The sequence below is a fragment of the Phyllostomus hastatus genome, unplaced genomic scaffold (genome assembly GCF_019186645.2).
Source record: "Phyllostomus hastatus isolate PE091 unplaced genomic scaffold, TTU_PhHast_1.1 phas_contig_152, whole genome shotgun sequence".
Classification (NCBI taxonomy): Eukaryota; Metazoa; Chordata; class Mammalia; order Chiroptera; family Phyllostomidae; genus Phyllostomus; species Phyllostomus hastatus.
This window is the reverse complement of record NW_025333622.1, coordinates 711,594-736,889: the sequence shown is the minus strand read 5'-3', so window position 1 is coordinate 736,889 and position 25,296 is coordinate 711,594. Positions and strand designations below refer to the sequence as shown.

The window sequence follows — 25,296 nt, the reverse complement described above, 5'->3', positions numbered from 1 at the left end:
AGCTTTCTGTCCTTACTAATCTAGATAGTTCTTACAAACCCCACTGCATCTCCTCCTTTTCTTTGAACCAAATTCCTTGCCTGTTTCTACATCCAAATATGATTTAAGCAACATAATTCACTCTACACTTTATTCATTTCTTCTTAGCATGAAGGGGAGGGGGGAACATATGCATGCTTTCTCAATCATAATCATATCACACAGAAGGAATTCCAGCTGCACCAGCCATCCAAGTGTGTATGTGTGAGCGTGAGTTTGAATATATTCAATAAAATGATTGCTCATTCCAAGGAGTTGGAACATGTCACTGGAATAATCATGTGGTTATTAAAATATATTTCAGAGATATGTTGGAAGTTGGTATTTGGGCCTTACAAAACTGAAGAACTCAACTGTCATGGAAGATAGAAGCACAGAGCTAATTTTTGGAGGGGGAGGCTGCTGGCTTTTTTGTGTGCTAAGCAAACTGATCATCTGATAAAAAAAAATACAGTACTGCCAGAGGTATAGGTATACTACATTGACAAAAATCAAAGTTATACTGGAGTAAAGCTCAGCAGAAGCCATGGCAATTAAATTCAGGAAGTTTTTAAACCTGTGTATATCAGTCCTCCAGCTGACTTCTTTGTTGGCCAATAAGTAGCTTTCATTTGATGGCGGTCAACTGGGAGATACTAGTTTGCATATTTTGGAAAGCACAGATTTGTACCTAAATAGGCCTTACTGAAAAGACATATTTTTTAAAATTATGGAAATAGTACGTCAGAGACTTCAAAACAGTGGATTAAAATTTAGGTTAGGCATATACACTGTAAAGATGGGAAAGATTTTTTTTCCTCTCACAAAGCAGATGGGGATCCTGGTGTGAACAAGCAAGATTCTAGGAGTGACAGTGTCATCCAGAGTAATCGTATTACAGCATGACATTAGAAGGCAGCAACTGTCTGTCCACAGAATGAGGAAACACATTCCACTGAGAGAATTTACCCCAGGCTTCACACACGCAGGAAGTGGAAAATTCTGTGAACGCTCTGAGTTAGGATGACCAGATCAAACATAACAAGCAGGAGCAAAGCAATTCCTCCAGGAACTATTAATCTTTCCAAGGACTAAAAATAAACTGTAAACACACTGTCTAATGCATGGCATTCTATTTGCACTTTTATAGAGCCAAGACTTTGTTGATATATGCTTGGAAAAATAATGATGCAAGATCTTCACACATCATTTCAGAAAATATTCCATCAGGACACACCAATCAAGGTGAAGCCATGCTATACCCCAAGCCATTACACTTGCCAAATATATACACAATAAACATGGCTTGTGTATATCTAAACTCATGGCAAATCAAGGGAGCTTTAATGGCAGAGCTTCTGCCACTAGCAGAGCATGAGCTCACATATTACCCTATAGATCTCTATGTTCATTGCTCTTCTTGGCTATATTTCTGAAATGTTTGTTTCTGAAATCGCCACACTCAAACTGCATCAATCATCTTCCTGAAAGCCTGCAGAGTCAGCACGTTTGTGTATCTATGAGAAGGGTTTAAAGACTAGCTCGATGACTTTTTTTTCCTAATTGCTTCCAAAGCTGTATATAATACAGATTTTTGTATTGCCTTTAACTATTCTACCAACATCTGATCTCTCTTCTGAGTGACTGGTTTTTGAAAACACTACACCCTTACTTTCCTGCCTTTCTTCCTTGGCTTACTGTGTTAATATAAAACAAGGAATGAAGCAAGCAAATAGTATGCAATCGATAAGGCATCCCACAACCCAGAGTTGAAGCAACTGCTGGCTTCAAATACATATATCGGACACTTATTTACCCACACAACACAAATAACGCCCTAAACAATACTTGAAAAGGAAGGTAAAAAAATAAGTTATTTTGGACCCAATGATTAATTTTCATATGTGAACTCTGATTTCTTTTCAACACATCTTCAATACTGAGATAAACAATTCTGATGATTATGTGATACATGTCAAACACATTCGCAAAATCACTGGGTAATACATTTTCACCGACTCAAAAACAATTTTGTGCTGACAATGCAACAACCTCAAATAGTGACCTGATATTTGATTACAGAACAACCTGGCCACATATTCATGTCCAAACAAGCAAAACAAAAAGTACTTCTCCAGAAGCACAAGAAAAGGCCCATCATGTAGGAAACGAGAGGCAAAATCCTTTTCTGCTATTACAATTATTCTTAAAACAAAGTATGCTATGAATACTTCACTAATCTAATTAAATTGTAGACCATGTGTCTCATAAATGCTTAATGTTCATTACATACAATAATTAAATTGAAATCCAGTGTCTTGAAATGGCTCATAGAAATTAAGCTATGCTCTAATGCCTATAATTCAACACTTTTATTTACTTCAGTCAAAGACAGAAGTTTAAGAACTTTGTTAATTCCTTTGGTTCATCCAAGAGAAGTAGGAATTAAATGGTAATTATGAAGGCAATGTTCGTAGAAAATTGAGTCCTGGATGCTCAGTGGGCACAACCACTCACGGTGGCCCTGGGACAGGGCTGCCTCTGGCAGAGAGGCGGGAGTGCACACGGCTTTGTTTAATGCTGGGTCACTGAACTCCAGAACCGGAGAACCCTGAGAGGACAGGAAGCAGGGCCATCCCAAGAAAAGGGGAACCAATGAATTAAGATATATCTTATTTACTATCTGTTCCATAAATGCCATTTAGGGAGGGCAAAAAGAAAATTTGTTACAATGAAACAATAAAATTTCAGTAAGAAAGTCATTAAGGGGCCTTTTGTAGGCTACAAATAGTAAAAATGACATGTGTTCTGATGACCTCTGACTATAATTCCTAAGATAAATCCGAGTTCTTCAATTACTTTATCCATTTTAGCCAATTTTTTAAAATTTCTTTTTTAAATGTAATTTGTTTATTCACTCATTCATTTAACATTGAATTACTGAGCGCTTATATTGGGAATTCAGCAATACAAAAAAAAACAGTTAAAAATCCCAGGCTTCACTGAGTTTGTATTCTATTTGTAAGATACAGACAATAAACATGAGAAATAAGTAAAATATAGAGCATATTACCTTGCAATACATGATAAGGTAAAAAATACAGCAAAGAAAGGGTTTAAGGAGTGGATGTGAGGCGAGACCTCAACAAGCTACAATCTGTGGGTCACACATCCCATTACTGGCCTCTTTAAAAATCTACATAGAGAACACTCAAAAGGAATAGTAATACATCATGGCACATAAAATTACATAAAATTCAAGTTTTAATGTCCATAAATAAAGTATTATGGGACATAACCACACTCAACTATGTAAGTACTGTCTATAGCCACTTTCATGCTACAATAGCATAGCTTAGTAGTTGGGACCTTAAGGCTGCAAAGACTAAAATATTTATCATCTGGTTTACAATATTAAATGAGGAAATCTGAAAAGGTCTTGGGGGAAGAGAGCCATTGAGTGAAGCATCGAAGGAGGTGAGAGAGTAGGCTGCTCAGGAGTGACATGATCTGACTTCCACTCTGAATCCTGTGTTCAGAGTAGACTAAGGAAGGAGTCGATTTATGTAGCATAGGTCAGGAGTGGTATTGATGTCTTTGGCAAGGACAGTGGCAGGGGAAGTTGAGTTATGCAACTAGAAGAATGAGGCAAATTCACTGAAATGGGAAAGACTATAGGATAAGGCATGGGGAGAAGATCAGGAGCTCAGCTTTGGACTAATAGCTTGAATGGTCTCTAAAAGTGGAGATACTAAGTAGACACTGGTTAGATTAGTCTGGAGTTCAATGAACAGATCTTAAGTGGGGATATAAAGTTGGAAGCTATCAGTGTATCAATGCTATTTAAAGTCATGAGAGGGGATGAGATCTCTGGGAGAATGAGTATACTGAGAAGACTGAAGAATTTCAAGGTTAGGAGATGGATGGGTGAGAAGGGGACAGACACTGAGAGGGATCAGAGTTAAGAGGTGGCAGAGGGAGGGTGTCCTGGAAACCAAGTGAAGAAAGTGTTCCAGGAGGAATGAGTAATTGACTCTGTCAAATGCTACTCATAGAACAAATAAAATGATAACTGAGAACAAATAGATTTAATGTTGTTGAGTGTTGCCCTAGCAACTTGTCAAAAGCAGCTTTGGTGACATCATTCGACAAAAAGCCTGTTTGGAGTTGGTCCAAATGAAAATGGAAATTTTTGCATAAAGGAAAGGAGAGAAATGGAGTGGTTGCTAGAGGCAGGAATGGGCTTCAGAGGCTTTTTGTGTTTGAATTTTTGAAGAAATGATGCTGTGTTTAAATGCTGATGGAAATATTCAGTGGTGTGGGAAACTGTTAACATAGGAGAGAGACAGAGACAGAGAAACTGAGGAAGAGGAAAAGGGGGAGTGACACAGGAGTGATGTCCTTAAAGAGTCAACAACAAAGCACTGGGTGAAGAAATAAAAAAGTTGGTTTGAGCTAGAAATATGGATAGTTTGTCCATAATGGGAGAAAAAGTATCATTTGAAGGCACAGATGCTAACAGAGAGTTAGATGCGGTGATGGAAGCTTGTGGAAGTTCTCTCTGATTGCTGCTGATTTCATGTTGATTGAATGTGTTCTCAGTCGAATTAGCATTCCTTCACAGGAAAGTTTTCTTTCTGGTCTCTTTTGGGTTATCATCTTTGTCTATGGTATTCTATCATATTATGATGCTGAACCTAGGTATATATTCCTATTTATTTATTCAATTTGGGATATACTGTGCTATATCATCCTACACAATTCTGGGATATTCATTACTCTCTTCTTCTGGGGCTCTGACTAGATATTAGACATTCTCTTTGCATTCTCCAGTTTTCTAAACATCTCTTTCATATTCCTCATTTCTCTTTCCTGTGTGGCATTCTAGGTAATTCGCTTACATATATCTTCAGTTTTACTAATACTCTCATTTGTGACTAATCTAGCCATTGATATTTGACTTCACTAATTATTTTCCTTTCAAGATCACTGTATTATCTTTTTCATATTTTATACAGAACTATTCTATATTCTGTTTCTGACAATGTCAACATGCTTTAGTCTTAAATATTTTGTTTCTGCTGACTCTTATTCTTGGTGGTTATTTCCTTATGATCTTAATGATCACTTAATTTTCTTTAATGAATTGCTTGATCTTAACCTAAGGAATCCAGCAGTCCTGAATTGGGAATGCTTTTCTCCAAAGAGGATTTGTGTCTACATCTGCAAATTGACAAACAATTCTACCAACCTAGAAAAACACCACATTCCCCCTTGGGGGTCTTGCCTCAATTACAGGCTCTGCTTCACCATATTAGCGTGGGAACAAGGTTCATCGACCAGAACACAGGGCTGTTATTGGACTCCATGCTTACAATAACCTTGCTTGTACAGGTGACTCACCACGTAGAATCCCAAACTCCAGTTTGAAGATGTTTTCCTTTTATTTTTCTTCCTTATTCCAACCTCTCATTGGGAAAGTGGTTCCCCTATCTTCTTGATAGCCCCAGAGCATTTTGGAAGGAGAACATTATGCTATCCTCTACCAGAGGAGAGAATCTCTGTGCTCTACTTGTATTAAGAGTAGAAGCTTTTGTGATTATAAAAGTCATTGAAATACTGACAGTTTTAGAAGTTGACTTCAGAATTTACAAGTAATGAAGAACTGGTCAACAACAATTATGTAGCCTGCATCCTGGGTGTAAGACCATGCTAACTAAAAGGAGGAGTTAAAAGGGAAGTGAATCTCACTCTCAAAATGTTTTCAAACTCAAGGGAAGGGACAGTGGCAAATAAAGACAAGCAACATAAATAGAAGCATACAGACAACCAATGACACACTTTGACATCCTCCTGGAATGTCACCCATTTTGGACAGCCCTCCACTTTGTTTAGCTACCACCGAGAACCACTACCAAGCCACAGTTCAGGCATCAGAATTATGTAGTGCTTTCTATAACACTTGTCACATGTATGACCATTTTGTATTTTGACGTGATCCCTTTCTTGTATTTCAGTGAAGATTCAGTTTATATTTATGCTGTCAGCAGAGCAATTTACTTCTTGCCAAGGTTAATTAAATTTTCATCCTCACAGAGTAAGAAAAAGGGATTTGCTTTTCTTCACCTAGTCTCTCCTTTTATCAGCAGATTAAACAGCAGATTAGAGTGGCAAACACTGGCACTTCACAGACCAAATATATTTGTTGCTTTTCTCATTTACAGAAAGAGTAAAAAATAATATACTTTCCACGCTGCCAGGATTGACGTTCATAGGATGAATGAGGGACTCACGTGCTCTGCTTTCCTTGGTGTCTATCCCAAACTGAACTTTCTCTCACATGGGCACAAATGTTCCCACAGGCATACATGTGCTCTCAGGGCCTGAAAGTGGCAAAGATCTACTCAGCTGCAAGTCTAATGTCAACATGTAGGCTAGTCATGTATGAATTACTGACAAGTATAATATTTCAGAATTACCAGTGCAATTATTTGTTCAATATGCATTGTAGGCAAAGCCCCTTGACCTTCTTAATCTTAGTGACATAAGGGGTCACTTAGTGACATAAGGGGTCAAAAGGTCTGTCTTGTATTAATTATACTGTATGCACCTTACATTAGTTGCTACTTTTACATTTTTTAAAGCACATATACTTACATGGTCTCATTTGATCCTTGCAATGGACCAGAAAGATCTGGGTGCTGAAGAATTAAGTAAGTTGTTCAAGGTAACAAAGCCAGTATTCAGTACTGCTGGGTCCAAAACCCAATTCTCTCCATTCTGTTTCTGCCTTTCTTTCTACTCTAATAACCCCATTATAATGCTGGTGATACAGTGATTGTTTTCATTTTGGCAAACAGTGGTAGTGAGTCACAATGCTTGTCCCAAACATTTGCATAGAGTGGAATGACGATATCCTGTAACTATAATTTAAGGGCATAAGGTTAACTGAAATATGAAGAGAATAAGAGACAGAGGAATTGACAGGCAGAGAAAATCTTTGTGCACTGACATGAATTTTCTATAATTTTTATGAAACACACTAAAAAGGACTTGGTGGTTGCCCTGTCCAGGTGGCTCAGCTGTTTGGAGAGTGATGTCATATACCAAAAGGCTGAGGGTTTGATTCCCAGTCAGGTACATGCCTAGGTTGCAGGTTTGATCTCCAGTCATGGTACATATGGGAGGCAACTGATTAGTGCTTCACTCTCACATCCATGATTCTCTCCCCACTCTTCCCCCCTCCTCTCTATCCAATCCACTCTCTAAAATCAATACTATATTTTTGAATGAGGATTTAAAAAAAAGTATTTAGGGTCCATTAGATTATTCTAAATTTAGTTTTTATTTGTTGCTTCTTGTATTTTAAAATGAAAATAAATCAATACCTACTTGAAGAAACATGAAATTTACATCTTTGCTATTGGCCCACTGCTCAGAACAGTAGGGTTAAAATTATAATGCTTAGATGTTTAAAAACAAAACAGGGCTGTCCATGATTATTTAATCATTCCAGATATTCTACTGAAGTTTTATCTTTGAATGCAAAATGTCACAAGCAGTCATGCTAAATGCCTGTGTTATTTTAACTTACTTGATTTATTTTCATTTATCAAGTCCTATTACGTGGAGACTGATTAAAAATGTGATCTACTTGTTTTTAGATAGTCATTTGAATACAAGGAAAACTAAGATTATAAAACACAAACTGCAGTGACACTAAAGCAACCCAATAATAAACTAATTTGTTAATCAATTAATACCTTGGATGGGCCATGCTTACTTTCTGGGTGAAGGTTTCAGAGTAGCAGCTACTTCAGTGTTTATCAGGTGTTATAGGTAGAAAGATTATCTTAATTGCAGCTCACCCTTGCCACATTTGTTAATCAGGAAAAAACAGTGCTTCAGATATAAGTAAGATGCAGGATGGCCCCTCATGTATTATTAGTTAGCTTAGGAAGCATTACAATAGGGTTTTTCTCCAAGCTGTTTCATCCCCATAATTACATTGTGTTCAGATGATTCTTTCCTCACAATAACAAAAAGATGTCAGGTTATAAAGGTGATTATTGATAAGTTTATTTTCAAATGAGTTTATTTTCAAACATTTTCAGATATACTGAAATCATACACATTTCTCCAAAATGGCAGATGGGAACCATTGTGGAAGAGCAGTTGGAAGACCTGGTCTTTAATGCTCAGCTTAGCATTTACACCTGTGTGACTCTGGAAAAATTACCCAACATTGTCGAGTTAGTTCCCTTAAAAGATAATTGTCATTTCCCTTACTAGGTATTATAAGAAATAAGTAATAGAATAGGTAAACAAGAAATATGCAAAACTCCGAAACTCTAAAGAAATGTGAGATATTGCTTCACAGCATGCAGCCTAAGAAAAGCAGTCATATGTTAGTGGGAATGTGCCAACTTCCAGGCGGTGGTTCTTTAGTGGGGAAAACACATTAGGGGTGAAAATACATTATTTATAAGAGTAAGGTGGCCCAAAACTGGAAGAAAATTAACATTTTTTCCATTTAATCTGTAGAATATAATTTCTGTTTTGTGAATTCCTCAGCTGAAGGAGAACTATAATAGACCTTGGAACCTCTCTAGTCTGGCTCACTCTCAAAAGGAGTCTGAGCAGACATAAATATCTGTGCATAGAACATATACACAAATATATTTCTTTTCTTTTCCCAATGCTGGAGGAATGTGGACTCTGAGAAAAATATATTCATAGAAGTATAAGTAAAATCAAAACAGCATATGCTTCAGTTTTGGCTCTAAATCACAAGTGTATATTTAAAATCCAAAATGTTTCTGCACGGCTAAAGAAACCATCATCCAAAATGAAAAGGGAACCGACTGTATGGGAGAACATATTTGCCAGTGATATACCTTGGACAAGAGTTTAATCTCCAAACTATATAAAGAACTCATATGACTCCACTCCAGGAAGACAAAACAATGCAATTAAAAAATGGTCAAAGGACCTGAACAGACATTTCTCCAGGGAGGACATACAGAGAGCTCAGGGACATATGAAAGAATGCTCAGCATCACTAGCCATCAGAGAGATGCAAATTAAAACCACAATGAGATACCACTTCACACTGGTCAGAATGGCCATCATAAACAAATTAACAAACCACAAGTACTGGTGGGACTGTGGTGAAAAGGGAACCCTAGTATACTGTTGGTGGGAATGCAGACTAGTGCAGCTGCTGTGGAAAACAGTATGGAATTTCCTCAGAAAACTAAAAATGGAACTGTCTTATGACCCAGTGATTCCACTGCTGGAAATATATCATAAGAATCCAAAAACACCAATTCAAAAGAACTTATGCACCCCTATGTTCACAGCAGTGCTATTTACAATAGTTAAGTGTTGGAAGCAGTCCTAGTGCCCATCTGTAGATGTGTGGATTAAAAAACTGTGTTACATTTACACAATGGAATACTACGCAGCAGAAAGAAAGAAGTCCTACCTTTTGCAACAGCATGGATGGATGTGCAGACTATTATGCTAAGTGAAATAAGTCAGGCAGCGAAAGACAAATACCATATGATCTCACCTATAACTGGAATCTAATGAACAAAATTAATGAGAAAAACAAAACCAGAGACATGGAAATATGGAACAGACTGATAGCTGTATGAGGGGAGAGAGGAGGGGGGAATGGTGAAAGAAAGGGGGAGGTACTAGTCAAAGAACATGTATGAGTGACACATGGACATGGACAATGGAGAGGGGACTGACTGTGAGTTACAGTGGTGGGCTGAGTGGAAGGGTGCAAAAGGGAAAAAATTGGGACAACTGTAATAGAGTAAATAATAAAAATAGTTTAGAATAAGAAATATCCAAAATGGAGAGACTGAGCAGATATTGTGCAGTGAGAGTTTTATTAGAGAAAAACATTAAATCATATTCATCATTTGGCTATGGGGTTGTTTCTATTTAGTTTAGAAAATTTCATTACTGTTATAAATCTTTACCATAAATCCCAAAGAATATCACCTACTGCATAACGAAAAAGAATTAAATCAAGCTGTTAACCAAGAAATTAGGAACGACTTGGGAAACAGCTGGGAAAGGAAAATATGTCATATTTCATTCTTTTGCAAAGTGAAAAACTGAAAAAAAATATTGAAGCTTTGTAGGAGGATATTAACATTAAGAGTCTGATGACTAAGATGAAAACCACCCTCAGCAATGGATATTAATTGCTCACTCTTAGAATAGCATATGATATGACATACTCTAACTTATCTAAATTCATTAAAAGGATGTGCACACTGTAATCTATCTAACAAGTCTTCTCAGTGGATATTTAGGTTGTTTCTACTTTCTTTGCTATTATAAATAATAACAGAAGTACACAGAAATATTTGCTAGAAATTTTTAAGGATGAATTCATGAGGCCAGGGAGAAGAACACAGCAGGCCATATGAACAGAAGGGTTTCAAGGCAAGGGAAGGTAGTGTGCATGGGCTTTCAAAACATAGAATTCACGGACGGCAAGTGGTGCTGGGAGGTTGGGAGGTAACAAGAGGAAGTGCCCGGTAAAACTCTGGCTCCTGCCTGGACAGAGGGGAAGGGGCAGCCTTGGTAAGAACAGCTCGTGTCTTACACATTTAGTTTCTGGTAATACTTGCTAGAAAAATCATTTTTTTCTCATAAAAAAGATTATTATCATCCATGAGAAGTCAAAGATTATTTATAACAGTAATTTGAAAGGAATATGCTTTAGAAAGATGCAGCTTTTATGGCAAGAATGGAAACAGAAATAATTTTGGAACCCTAAGCTAAGCCAGTGAAAAGAGATATAAAATAAAAATATTAAAGCATGCCATTTTTGGCCACTGTCTGATAGGATTTGGTGATCTGCTGGTTGAAGGTGAAGAAAAAGGTAAGAAAAGAGAAGGTAACCAAAATTACTAGCTTGGTCACTTGAGTGAAGAGTGTGTACTAACGTGCAGAATCCACGAGGAAGAGATGTTCTGGGATGAAAGAATGGAGTCAGTTATCCTGAATCTATTCATTTCTTTCCATCTCTACCTGAGACCAATCACTCTCCACAGCATGAATTACTGCAATGGCCAATTAACGGTCTCTGCTTCCATCTTGCCCCTACAATTCATTTTCCACACTGCAGCCAGAGACATCTTTGTAAAATTTAAATAAAATTATATTATTCTCACACTTAAATCACCCAAGAGCTTTCTTTCTGTACTTAAAATAAAACCCAAAGTCATTCCTGTCTACCCCTTCTTACCTCTCCAACCTCAGCTCTTGCCCCTCCCTCCCTCACTCACAGGCTCACTCCCTCCACAATGGCCCTCCTTCCGCTCCAAGCTTCTCTCCATCCTGTCTTCAGGCTCTCACACCAGCTGCTCCTCGCCTCATTTTTGCATGGCTGCCTCCTTGCTATTTTGGTCCCAGGTTATATCTCACCTTTTAGAGAAGCTAAAAAAGTAATTATCCAATCTAAATCATATATCCCCAAGTTGTGTTTTTATTTTCTTATGGCCTATACTTTATTTTCCTCATAACATGCATCACTCAATAACATGTCATTTTTATGTCCTTTCCACCACCAGAATAAAACTTTTTTTTTGTAAAAGTAGAGACTTTATTTGTCTTGTTTACTGCTTATTCCTAATACCTACAGTAGTGCTGATGACAGATAGGTAGGTAGTCAATAACATTTGATAAATAAAAGAACACATGCTGTGCTGGAAGTGCCCCATGGCATAACCGTGAGCGGAGAGCTAGAAAGTTGTTTTGAGCCCAGGGGAAAGATAAAGCCTGTAAAAACAGCTGGAGGGATGAGGTACAGTTGTACAATGATTGATCTGTATCTTGTAGCCTCAGGCACCACTAGTGTTTGTATGTATGAGAGAGTGAATAAGAGAGAGATAGAGAAAAAACTTTTTTCCTGTAATAATTACTTATAAATAACTTCATTCTATCTGTTCCAAGCCAGAGGAGCAAACTAAAACTCATTTTTCTCTTACTTCTCTTGAAATGACTAGTAGGCTCAATCCAAAACGCTTGGCTCTGTCTCTAGTTAGGTGAGTGACTTGGGGAAGATCACCTATCTTCACACATTCATTCAACAGTTATTTATTAAGCATTTACCAGGAACAGACACTGTGTTAGGTGTCATGGATGCAATTTGGAACTAAATAAATATAAACTCTGCCCTCATGGAGCCTATAATACTATTGTGATGGAAGTGAGCAATCAAATAATCACACCTAAATAAAGATCATCTATAATATCTATAACTATGAAGCGAAGTGTAGGGAGCAAATGCGTTAGAGAAGGTTTTCCTAGATAATGATTGTCAGGCTGAAATCAGATGAATGACTAGGAATTAACAGATGAAGGAGGTAGAGGGAGAAGTTTAAAGTCCAGAGTCGGGACTAAGCATAGCAAGTTCAAGACCCTGATAGAAAACCAGGCTAATGAGTGCTCAGAGAGCAAAGGTAAGAGAAATGTGAGATTCGACCACAGTGATTGCCAGAGACCAGACCATGCAGGGCCTGAGGCCGTGTTAAGGACTTCACTGGACAAAGGAGTCCCTACACACTGCCTTTCCTGGTAGCTTCATATACTCACCCTGACACCACTGCTGTACGGACTTCGGTGTATGATGACAGCAAACTTCCTGAATGCGGCAGAAAATATGTTATTCCAAACTGTGGCTCTAAAAGCTATGAATAAACTGTACTCTCCTCCAGATATGTAGAAGCTGTATTTGAATAATCTAATGTAAATTGAATAAAAGCAATTTGTTTATATTGGTTCAAGGGATACATATTTGAGATTTGCAAAATTTCTCTCTCAATTATGTACATTGATCAAGATGTCAAATTTTTATGGTAGTAAGAAATCATCATTTCCAACTTCAGATCTAGAGATAATCTTTCTCATCTAAGTTACAATTTCCATTTCTAATATCTAAGAAAAAAGAGCTTGTTAAGCAAATTAACATTGTGAAAAGGGTTTCCTGGAGGCATATTTAACCTACTTGCAAGGCCAACTACTTTATAATACATGGCTTACATGCAAATGAGAAACTACTAAATGTAAATTAGCTTGTTCATTACAATAATCTAGTGTGGCTTAAAAACCCATTATCATTAGTTAAGTAACTATGATAAAGTTACAAAACTGCAACTCTATTAAAAATCATCCATTCTTGATTTCCTTCCCTGACTCACTCACTCACCAAACTTACTCTTGGGGAGTCTTCCCTAACTCAATCCTTCTGAAAGGTGCTCAAGCCAAAACACATAGACTTCTTGACTTCTCCCTCTCACACCCTGCATAAAATCCATCAGCTGACACTATAGGCTCTAGCTTAAACACACGTGTACACACAGACACAGATGCACATGCACTCTTCCCACCTCTTGAAGAATTCTTCTTAGTCACTTTTACAAGCTTCCTTTCTAACTGGTGCTAATATGTCTGTAGGGAATATCTTTCCATGGACTCTACATGTTCCTTCTTGGTTTTATACTATGACTTCAAAACCTGTATCTCCAGCCTTGACCTCTCCCCTAATCTCTGGGCTCAGGTTCAGTTGCCTGATAGGCATCTAGGATATCCAGTAGTCAACTTCAACACGTTCTCCTGCCCATCAGAGAGGCTCTTCCTTCCACATTCCCTATTTGAATAATAAGTGTCAGCACCACTGGGTCACCCAGAGCTACAGACTCCCCCTTCCTCCTTACTTCCTCCATCCTGCTGAGGTATCAAACACTTGCCATTTGCATGTTTTTAATTTGTTGGTGTTTCTCTGTGTGACTCTGCTAATTTCTGCTTTATGTTGAAGATAAATTATCTCTAAATTTTATAATTTATGATTTTTATTATTATGTAAACATCCTACTTATCCCTTTTAATATTATCCTTGTTAGAGTCTATTGTGTCTGATACTAGCAAATAATATATTAAATACTGTATTAGTAATACACTTAAAAAACTGCCCATTTGATTTCTTAAATTTCCCTCATATTCTTCTTCCCTCCTCTACTTACTAGTATTCTGCTTTTAGGTGGCTTATTGCTGTGCTCTTCATTTCCCAGACCTTAATTTACTTCCCCTCTGTTTAGGCAAGACAAGCAGGCAGGAAGTCTTCTCTGCAGAGATGTAGCAGGCACAAGCTTAGCATAAACTTGTCTATTGCAATCCCTTGTTACCTTCTAGACTCTCAGAGAAACAAACCCAACAATAAGTCAACAAATTATTTAAAACAGAAACAAAACTGAAGCAAGGAGTCATAAAAATATTTTAGTGCCTTTTCTTCCCTGTTTTACATGCTACATCTGGGAATTCACCGGGGGTGTCATTTCCTTCACTGAAGTTGGCAGTTTCAACTCTCAGGCACAAACGAAAGGGTAGAATCTGGAGATGTCTAGGGGGTTGTGTGTGACTTTTACTTCATTTTTGGTCCAGTTCAGCTAGGGGAGAGAATATAAAAATCTAATATTTAAAATATCATTTATAGACTTGATGACAAGAAATTCAGCTAGACATCATGTTTCCAAGGATCTTTTTCTCTAATGTTTCATTATTTGCCATCTTGTAGGCCTATTCCATATGCTCCTAAGGCAATCATAGACAGACAGATGAATGTGAGCATGTGTGCACACACAGAGTAACACCCTGAGTGGGCAGCAGAGTTCACTACATGTCTTCCAGAGACAATGTAAGGGTCTTTGAAGCACGGCAATACTTTGATACTGAACACGTTCTATCTTGAAAAAGTTGTTACGTAACCACCATTAAATTACAAACCAGTTTGCAAATATCCATTTGCATATCCATAAAGGACAGAATACTTTATAACTCCAACTTTGCCACTTGTATTTCTCAAGATAAGGAAAACCCAGGATTTGCTTGTGTATTTATTGTTAGAGGACATACAATTTGATACAATTTGACAGAGAGATGCTTGATAAGGGACCCATAGTAAAAGGTTGATTTTTAATCATTGAGGATAGCAAGAATATAGATGCTATTTTCATTCAGTTGAACGATGCAAAACAACCCATTATAAGTAGAAATGTGCATTTTGAAAGGAAGATTAAACAATTAAAACAATATAGGAAATACCTGTGGAGCCTGTAGACCGCTGCCCCACTACAATCTGTTCTTTCCCTCTTCCTGGGTGCATGCTGTCTGCTGGATGCAGCACTTCCCAGTCGGTCAGGTTTGCTTGTGTAATTAAATTATTACCAATGAACTGTGAGCAAATGGGTGTGTGTAATTTCAATAAAAGGAAAACCTACTCTGAACTTCTTTTCTTTTGCTCTCCAACACATTGGGACAAAGCCACAGCTGCAGTCAGCTGTGGCCATGCAGATGAGGCTATTGCTCTAAGGGGTGGCAGAATGACAAAATGGAGTGAGGAGACTTTTAGTCTCTTTGAAGCTAGAAGCATTTGGGCCAGTGTAGGGGAGACTACTGCAAAAGTATACCCTTTGGGAGGGGACAGGATTATCCCTATGACGTAATGGCAGCCATAAAGAGGCAGGCCCATTAGGGATGCCCCATGGGAAGAAACACAGCTCTGGAGGAACACAAATGCATTTTTTAAGAGAAAGTTCATAATTTCCACTTCCATGTTTCCACCCAAACCAGTATGCACATGTTGGTACTTATTTTCTCACACATATTGTTTCACCCCCCCCACTCCGGCCCCTTCCTTTATGCATACAAGCTGGTAGTGTTAAAACTATAATGATAAATCTACAACTTGCATTTTCACTAATCACATATACATTTCTTCCATTGAAATCTTATAAACATCGTGCGTTCTTTAATAGCTGTGCAACATCTCTGTATGGACTCGATCCTAAAATCATATGCAAAAATAAATTCCATCTTAGAGAAGTAAAAACAAAATGTTTAAGAAAATACAAAAAAGAAGACATTCTGCAGCACTGTTTATAACAGCAGTGAGAAAGAAAAAAAAGAAATAAATGAAATGATGGTAATACCATGGTTAAGTATTTCTCTTCTTTAAAATGACCTTTGGTTACACTCCAGCATCTTAAAACATTTAGTTAAAAACCAAAGACTAGTGTCATGTTGCATAAGAGAGTTAGGGAAGCGAAATGGGGCAAAGCGTGCTGGGAGAAGATCAGTGAAGGGAGCACAGGTATGGTGTGATTGGCTGAAGAACAAAGTAAATTTGTACAGAGAAAGGCTCACTGTGGTGGCTAAGAAACCACTGAGACAATTCTGTACAATGCGGAGCCATTCTTTGGCGGAAACTCTGAAATTATGTGAATGGTCAAGTCATTGAAATTTGTATATTAAAAGAAATACGACTTTATTTGGCAGTCACAATATATTGAGGCCTTGGAGTAGTATCTGGGTTTATAGCTGACATGACCAACTATATTTGCTGATCTACCAAAGGAGTAGAGTGCAAGAGGAATTCTTGGGGAATCCATGGAGTGTTGAGGGCAGGAAGAATCTGACAAGTGTGGACTTCATTGCGGAGAGCTATATATGACTGGATTAACGTTTTAGAAATATCACTCTGCAGCAACCCAGGAAGTGGATCTAAGAAAGGAGGAAACAACTTGTGCAATGGCACAATCACATTGAGCCAGCACAAAAGCAGAGTCATCACGGATCAAAAGAGCGAAGACAGATTTGAGAAACAAGACATGGGATGCCTAGTAAAATGGCAGAATTGGGTTGCTTTCTCTATATCTTGTTTCAGTGCCTTAGCAGATGATGGTATCATTAATAAATTCTGGGAATGCAGGAAAAAGAGCTAATCTTAGAAAATAATCTTATTTAAAGAGGTTAACTTTTTCAGACACTTGTGATACGTCAGTTGCCTGACTCTTAATGCATAACAATGGAAACAGAAGTCTCAATATTAAATTACAGCAAATGAGTTTTCTCTCTTTCAAGGGCACGGATGTGACACACTAAGCAGGATATGATGTTAGAACAAAGTACTTTAGTGATTATATTTCATTTGATTTCTCCCACTGCAATTGGTTTCTTTCTTTTCTCCTTCACTCAGCACATGGATGTCAGTAATTTTTGAAGATGCAGACTAAATCTAGGAAAGTATATTTACATCTAAATTCCCTTTATACTGCTTCTGAAAATTAGATATTTTAATGTTACATTGAAAACACCTAAACCATATCAATCTTATGTTGTATTATGTTGTGCACTGTCTTTCCAGACAAATTATTCAAAATTTAGTGTGAAAATGAAGGCATAAAAATATGCTAAGTATGAGGACAGAAAGATGGCTTTTCTCTCCATGTTTTCTACTACAACTCCAGTTTGAGCCCATGAACTCTGCTGACTACAATCCTAGAGTATGTGCAACGAATTCTGCAAAATGTAGGGAATAGAAAGGACATGTACAAAAGCACAAAAAATAATATAAAAATTTGCCTTTTTCAACAGTATTAAGCCAATCCCTTTTTTTTTGCCTTTTCAAATCAAGACAGGTGATTGAAAACCCTCAGAGTCAGCATTGCCTATGGAAAGGTCAGGACTTATGAGAAGCTAGCATTTGGAGTTTCAAGGAAGTTTTTGCTCAGGGCCATGCAATACTTCAAACTGAGATTGTCATGATGAAACTGTACAGACTTTAAGGATTTAAAGGCTTATATTTTTGTCCTTATACTTCTTACAGAGCCATCATGCTGGCTAGAAAGCAGGCTATTACTCTTAGTTTGATTTAGTTTCAGAGTGTTCATTGTGCCCAAGTGATTACTTCGTTAAGAGCACATAAAAAATACAAAAATAGGTCTGCTGTTTTGTAAATTGGTTATCTTCTGAAACACCACAGGTAATAAAAGCAACTGAATTATAAAATGCTAATAATTAGTAACATCCATCAAATGCTTACTACATGCCATTCAATCTTTTCAAGTATTTCTTACATTAACTCCATGCTATAATGAAGAAATAGAACTAAATTAATTTGTGTAAGGTGATACATTTAAGAGCCTGAAACAGAATAAAAGCAAAGGTTTCACTGAGTTTTATAATAAATGAAAACACAAATGAAGATCTCCCAGAAGAGTACAACTTTGGATGTATTCATACAGAAGTAACCCAAAGGTTCATTATTATCACTCCCATTTTAAAAACTGAGATGATAATGCTGATGGCAGTTAACTTTCATTGAGCACTTTTTATGTTTCAGGCACTATTTTAAATGTTTGAAGTCCATTAACTCCTTGGATTCTCAAATACTTTTATGATTTAAGTACTATTAATGCCCCACTTGACAGATGAGGAAATTGAAAAACAGAGAGGTTAAGTAACATACCCAAGGTCACAGTAAGTGGTTTAGCTGGAACGGACTGACGGAAGCAAAGCATATCAAGAACAGAATTCTCTTCTTTTTACTTGTGGTCCACAATCTCACTGCACATTAGAATCACCTAGGGAACACTACAAACTAGGATGCTGGGCCCTATCCTGGACTAATTAAAACCAGAGTGTCTGGTAAGACAGAGGGCTCAGTGTGTTACAAAAGCTACCTAAGTAATTCTAATGCAGCTAGGGCTGGGAATCTCTGTATTGCAGAAAGACAAGACTGCTGGTTTTATTCTCAACAAATAACATTTGGGCTCCAGTTCAATGACAGGAGGTAGATTAAAAAATCAGTAGTAAATTATAGACCTATACCACTATTGCTTTGCTGTGGGAGAAAATTTATTAGCATTGATTGTAAGCAAGAAAATTATAGCTATCTTAAAACTAAGAGTCCCAGAGCGAATGTAGAATCTTGGGTTTATTTAATGAACGTCAAAGCTGACTTCCTTATCAGTTTTAATTGGATTGTAAATTCACCATATTGTTTCTATAAACAGTTCAAGAATACCACGTTAGGAGAGGCCTTGCAGGGTCTTTTTTTAACTGAGCTCAAACAGATGGTTAATCTCTAAAATGTTAATTTCTTTCTGTGGGTTCTATTTTTCATGCACTTTGAAAGACACAGGGCAATATTTTCAAGGCATAAGAAATGCTTCTTTCAATTCAAGTGAATACACACCACTACTTTTCCCACTGTTTTATAAGTAGGGTTTCAATAACAAATAAAGTCCCAAAGAGAAGTCTAGGATATAAAATTGTTTGTAATATGATGGAAACTGTGAGTACAACTAAAAAAGTATAATTTAAAAACTATGCCCTCTCTCTGTGGGAAAATAAAATGGCTAGGAGAAAAGGGTAAGTTAAATAAAAGACAATGCTTGGTAAATTTTACCTGTTGAGGGAAGTGAGGGCCACTCTGATTCTAATAAGAAATTTATTCAAAGGCACAGTTAAGAATGTATATGTTTATAACCACATTCCCTGACGTTTCCCCTTATGATAGGATTCTTCAACCACGGGAACTCACAGAAGAACTAATAGCAAATGTAAATTGTGGAGAGTAAAAAACTCAGTGCTCTTGTCCAATGATGGAGGGTTGATTCAATAACCCCACTAACAAAACATCACAGCCAAGTCCCCACGCTATCTGGTCTGGTCCCTGTTTCCTTACCCACTAGACTCATTACCAGTCATACTGAAGGCAGAAAGAGTCTGGAAGAAGATGCTCTTCCTGGAAAGCATGGACACTAGTTTAGCCAATTTGTGTTTTTAACTTTAAAGCTATTTCTTAATCGCAGTCAGGTTTCTTTCAGTGCAGGCCATTTCACTTTCAGAGACCGTGACCTTTTTCTCATTCTCATGGTTGACACAAAACCACCACTTTGCAGGGTCATGGCTTGTCACGCCAGGTCTTTGGCACGCTTTCTCTCTCACCACAGGTGCCTCACCAACTGTTTTTGCCATTTCCTCAGTCACCGGTGTTTTCCTCCTATTGTAACTCCAAATATCAAAATAGGTCATTCACAGACAATAGCACAGGGAAATAAATGATAACATCTAGTCTTTTTTTCTTTTCTTTCATAACATCGACTAGTATGGAGAAAAACTTTTTGGCTCATCATTCATATCCTAAATTTTTTTCATATTATTTCTAGCATTGCAATATTTCTGTCAGCCTTTAAAAAATAAATCTTATATAGGGAAAATTACCTGTTGAGAGGAAGATATGCCATTTAGGGATAAATTTTTTGAAAACTACTGGCAAATTTTCAATAGTCTAAGAGGATTAATAATATCAGCTTCTCTCTTATTATTTAGCTTGCATTTTCCAGAGTAATCTGAGGCCTATAATATATGTACACCATAGTGCCAGCAAAGAAGTTTTAGGGTTATACTGCTTTTGTAGATAATAGTAAACACATTTTATTTGGAATATAGAGCTCTATAGCAGTTGTCCCAAAGGGTGTGTGTGTGTGTGTGTGTGTGTGTGTTTTCAGTGCTTCTCAAACTTTTTCTGATGCTGTACATTTTTTAACTTTTTAAAATTTTTATATTTTTTACTCTATTAGATTTGTGGTCACTTCTACCATGGGCCGAGTTTCAGAACCTGAATGTATACATAGTGAACAGTGACCCGACAACCTGAGTGATTCTGAATGTCGTGGAGTACGAGTTTGAAAGTTGGTACAGCTGCCAGTTCTCTTGATCCCTGTCTCTTGACTGAGACTCAGAGAACCAAAACCCAGGGGCTGCATATCAGGGGTACAGGGAGAAGATATTAAGGTTCTATACTCAGCGAGAGTTAGAAAATCTACATTGTCCTTGAAAATCTTTTAAAAATCACTCAGATCACTCTTGAAGTCAACTATAGAACAGCCTCTCCATGTGTTCTTGGCAGTCAGTCTTGCTGCATTTTGGTTTTATTTCCAGCAGTATCAAAGATCACTGTGCTGTGTGCTGAGCAGCCCATGTTGTGCTTGGCTTGCACTTCAAGACCAAGTTTTACTGGAGGATAGGAGAATGCACATACATGTTTAAAACACAAGAACCACACTCAGTGCGGCATGATGGCCATACTATAAAAGAACAGGGAGCCAGCAGAGACTGAGAGGACAGAAGGTTCACATGAGTTCCTTCACTATATTTACTGAGCATGGTGCTTGGTGTCTTCCAGGCACTACTCTATGTGCTGGGGAAAGGGATATACAGAGAACAAAGTCCCTGCCAACACAGGGCTCATGTCCTAGAGAGTGGAGAGAGACTGCACAGATATATAAGGAAATACGTAGATTGTAGATGATGATAAACACCAGGGAGAAAAAAGTATTGCAGGATAAAGAGTGAGGGCACTTTGGGGGTATAGGGATGTTTCACATGGGGCAGCAAGGAAAGTCTTAGTGATAAGGGGGTTATTTGAGCAGGTATTCAAGATAGTGCCTGTGCAAGCCCTGCTAATGTTTGAAGGAAAAGCATGGAAGCCAGAAGAAAGAACGAGTATAAATGCCCTGAGTGGGAGCATGCTTGAGCCTGGCAATACCAACTGCTGCTCACTGTCCATGTGGCCTGGCTTAATTTAAAATCATTTTCTCTGTGCCAAGAACATATAGACAAATTCCTGCAATGTAAATAATTTAGCACTTCCTATGCAGCAGGCAGCACTCTAAGTACTTTATATGTAGTGTTTGTTTCCCATAACAAACCCTCTGAGATAGTTGTTACTACCTCAATTTACAGAGGGTGCAGATGAAGCTTACAAATACTAAGTAACATGCCCAGGATCGCAGAGCCAGAGGTCACTGAGGTTTGGTTAGTCCTCAAGCCATCGGTTTATAGAGCCTAACCTGCTAAGCTCCATTACCTACGAGGGCACTTAACTATAACATGATTCCACTGGCAGCTCACTGAAGAGGCTGCTCTTTTCAAACCGGGGAAGTCACTGAGAAGTGCTATTTAAAGCAACATTTGGGAAATAGACAGATTATATGTGCTAGACAAGTCTCTATACATTCAGGAAGACAAAATCCAAAGTTTCTAGCTGGAAGTAGATAGTTTTTTTTTTTTACACTTTCACCATTTCATGAAACAGTACAGCTTATGCCTCAATATTTAATAAGTTCTAATGCTACTAATATACACAGAATATACATTCATGATTAAGATTTATACTTTTGAGCTATAGCATTAAAGGCTAACCTATAGCTATGACTATAAAAGTGTATTATAATAAAACTTTATTTATATATTTTTGAAGGTGCTGTCTATAACTACTCAATATATCAAGGATCATTTAGCATTATGCTCTGTTGGTTTATCAAAGCATTTAATTCAAACAAGCTTTCAAAACATGGAATAATGAATTGTCCTTTGATCATCAAATTTCAGTGCTAGTGTGTATCATAGTGTTTGTCACTATTCCTGCCTTCACAGGCATTCCGACTTGTTTAGAGGCTGCTACCAACACCCATCTGGCACAGCTCGGGCTGTTCCTGTCCAGTGTGTACGAGCACACTTTAAGTTTGAGGAGACAATGCATTTCCATGAAAACAGAGCTGAAAGTTCAAAGCAAGTTTTAAAAAGAACTGCATATAGTATCTTCATGATATTATAAAAAGTTATCATGATATTATAGAAAGTTAAAACAATTGACTTTCTATTATATTAAACATCTTTACCATAGCCAGCAATTTCAGTTTAGATATATGAAAGAAGTATTAAGGCCAGATAAATTTAGGACTAAAGGATCAACTATTAATTACTCAATAAAAGCTTTTTGTTATAATACTCTATTGATTAAACAGTTTAACCAGCTTAAAAATGTACATTTGATTTATCATATATCTAACTTATTTTTGTTTTCAAAAATTTTCAAGTAGAATGTATACTGCTTTATTTATTTTAAATTCCTGTGTATATAAACATTTTATACAGGACACAAAATCACAATGACATTAATTTATGAACTTCCCCCAAATATATCCCCAGCTCATAACAAACGTATACACTAGAAATAAAGCAAAACCTGCCACGATGCACCAGATCACTGTCCTGTGACTTTCATTTACAGAACATATGTTTGGTAACAGTAAAACTTCCTAAAGAAATGCCGGGTACGTAGGGACCTATTATCCAAAGTATGTGGCCTTCCAAATTCTAAACCAACATTTCATTAAGTTTTGCTTGCTTCAGTTTTTCTAAGGGCTTATTAAAGACAAGAAAACAATTTTTATGAGAAATGAGAACATATTTACTGTGATGGTATGAGTCAATCCAGGACAAAGTAATCAATACATTTCAAGCAATACAAAAATAATTAACTTTTTTCCTATGTTCCTTGAAGTTCCCAAATAGTCTTCGAAGACAACATGGCAAAGTGATTGAGTCCATGCATTTTTAGGCATTGTTGTATAAGCTGTGGAAGATGCAAAGTTTCAAGACTTATAACCTGGATAAACCAGCCATAAAAAAAAAGGCACAGTTAAATGCTAAGCCTGCATCTGTAACACCTCTGACAGGGCAGGAATCACTATAACCTTATTTCCCATTATATCCCCAGGAGCCTGTTTTTTAGAAACTGATATGTAATTGTCACTCTGCTTCTCTGGCTATAAAGAAGGCCACTCCTCTTTCCCAGTGCTTCTCCATCTGTAATCTGTAGGGCATGTTGGGTAGGATGGATATAGGCATATGTCTGAGGGTCTGGGAATTAATCTCAGGAATTTGACAATTTTGATAAATAACACTTCTCCATGGAAAGATTAATATACAAACATTCTAAAAAATTTGAGTCACCACATTTTAAACAAGAACCCTTGATTTCAGTGCCTCAGGGTTTTGTTTTGTTTTGTTTTGTTTTTTCAAACCCTCACCAGAGGACTTGCTTATTGACTTTTTGAGACAGGGGCAGGGAGGGAGAGAGAAGGGTAGAGAAACATCAATTTGAGAGAGAAACATTGATCAGCATCTTAAACACACCCTGCAACCCAGGCATGTGCCCTGATAAGGGATGGAACCCACAACTTTTTGGTTGATGGGAGAACACTCCAATCCACTGAGCCACACCAGCGCCTCAGGTTTTATTTGCAATCATTACTGATATTTTTGTAGGTAATCTTATTCAAGAAACAGGGAGTTAAGAGCACAGGTTCTAAAACCAGACTGCCTGGATTTGTATTTTGGCTCTACCACCAGTTGTCAGATACTAACAAGTTATTCTGCCTCAGTTCCCAAATGTGAAAATGGGATAGAACTTTTAGTATTTAACTAGTATAGATGTCTTTAGGCTGACTTTTTTAGAAAGAACAATTTTCTTGTGTCCAACATTATCATGTTTACTCTTCTACAAGTTATAAAGATAAACTTTTTAAGGAAATAACTTATAATAGACATGCACATGGAAATATGAAGTTATAATAGTTATCAACTTTTAACTTTTTCAGTATTACTATTGCCGTTCAGGTGAGTGCTCTCTTTTCTTTTACATCAAGTGTGTGTGATAAACATCCCTAACTTCTAAACATGGAGACACAGATTATACAAATTCAAACATAAAAAATGGGTTTAAAGAATGACATGGTACTATATATTGCTTAGGGTATAATCCATCATCTGTTTGCCATAAACATTCCCTACATGTAGGAAATGTGTAGAAGACAATCAGCATATACTGTCAATATGTCAACTTAGTGGAAAATAAAACAATAATGTCATATTTCTCAATGAAGGGAAAAACTAAGCATATGTGCATGTCTCCAGTAAAGACTTCCAAGACTAATTAAAGTACGTAATCCCCTTGGGTAGCAAAATAATTCCAACCTCAAGATCTGAGGAATGTAATGCTCTTAATGCTAACCTAAGAAAACTATACAAAAAATGAGACAGAGAAAATTAACTAAATATAAGTGAGAAATTATAAATTGTAAATAAGAATCTTTTTCTCTAAAAGAAAATTTGTAAATAAACATGGTTGTCCATGTATTTGGGGTTTGTTGTTTAAATGACCTATAGAAATGTATGTTGAAAATTCTTTTGTCTTTCAATATCTTCATCTTGACAATTTTTCAAATAGTTTTTCTTTATTTCCATGGGTATTATGGTTAAAGAAGTATCAATACATATTATGGATTTACTTATTATTGAAAGTCTGATTTGCTGATAGTTTGATAGCCTGCTTGTGGTTACAAGTAAAGAGCAAGTTGTAACAGATAAAACTTATAATTATGAAAATTTAACCAATATATAGTATAGTGTTTGGGAAAAGACATTTGAACAAACCTTGTTAAGCAAAAGGCAAAACCACCATCGATTTCTGGAATTAGAGAGGAAAATGCAGGATATGTTTAACAGAACTAATTTGTCTCACAGGAAAACTAAATTAATATATGTTGAAGATTTTTG

The 25,296-nt window shown here is 37.0% G+C and overlaps 1 protein-coding gene across 1 annotated transcript in view; it reads right to left on the bottom strand.

Moving 5' to 3' along the window:
* TMTC2 (transmembrane O-mannosyltransferase targeting cadherins 2) overlaps nt 1-25,296 on the bottom strand; it is a 402,099-nt gene that overhangs the window by 12,078 nt on the left and 364,725 nt on the right. The window lies entirely within an intron of this gene.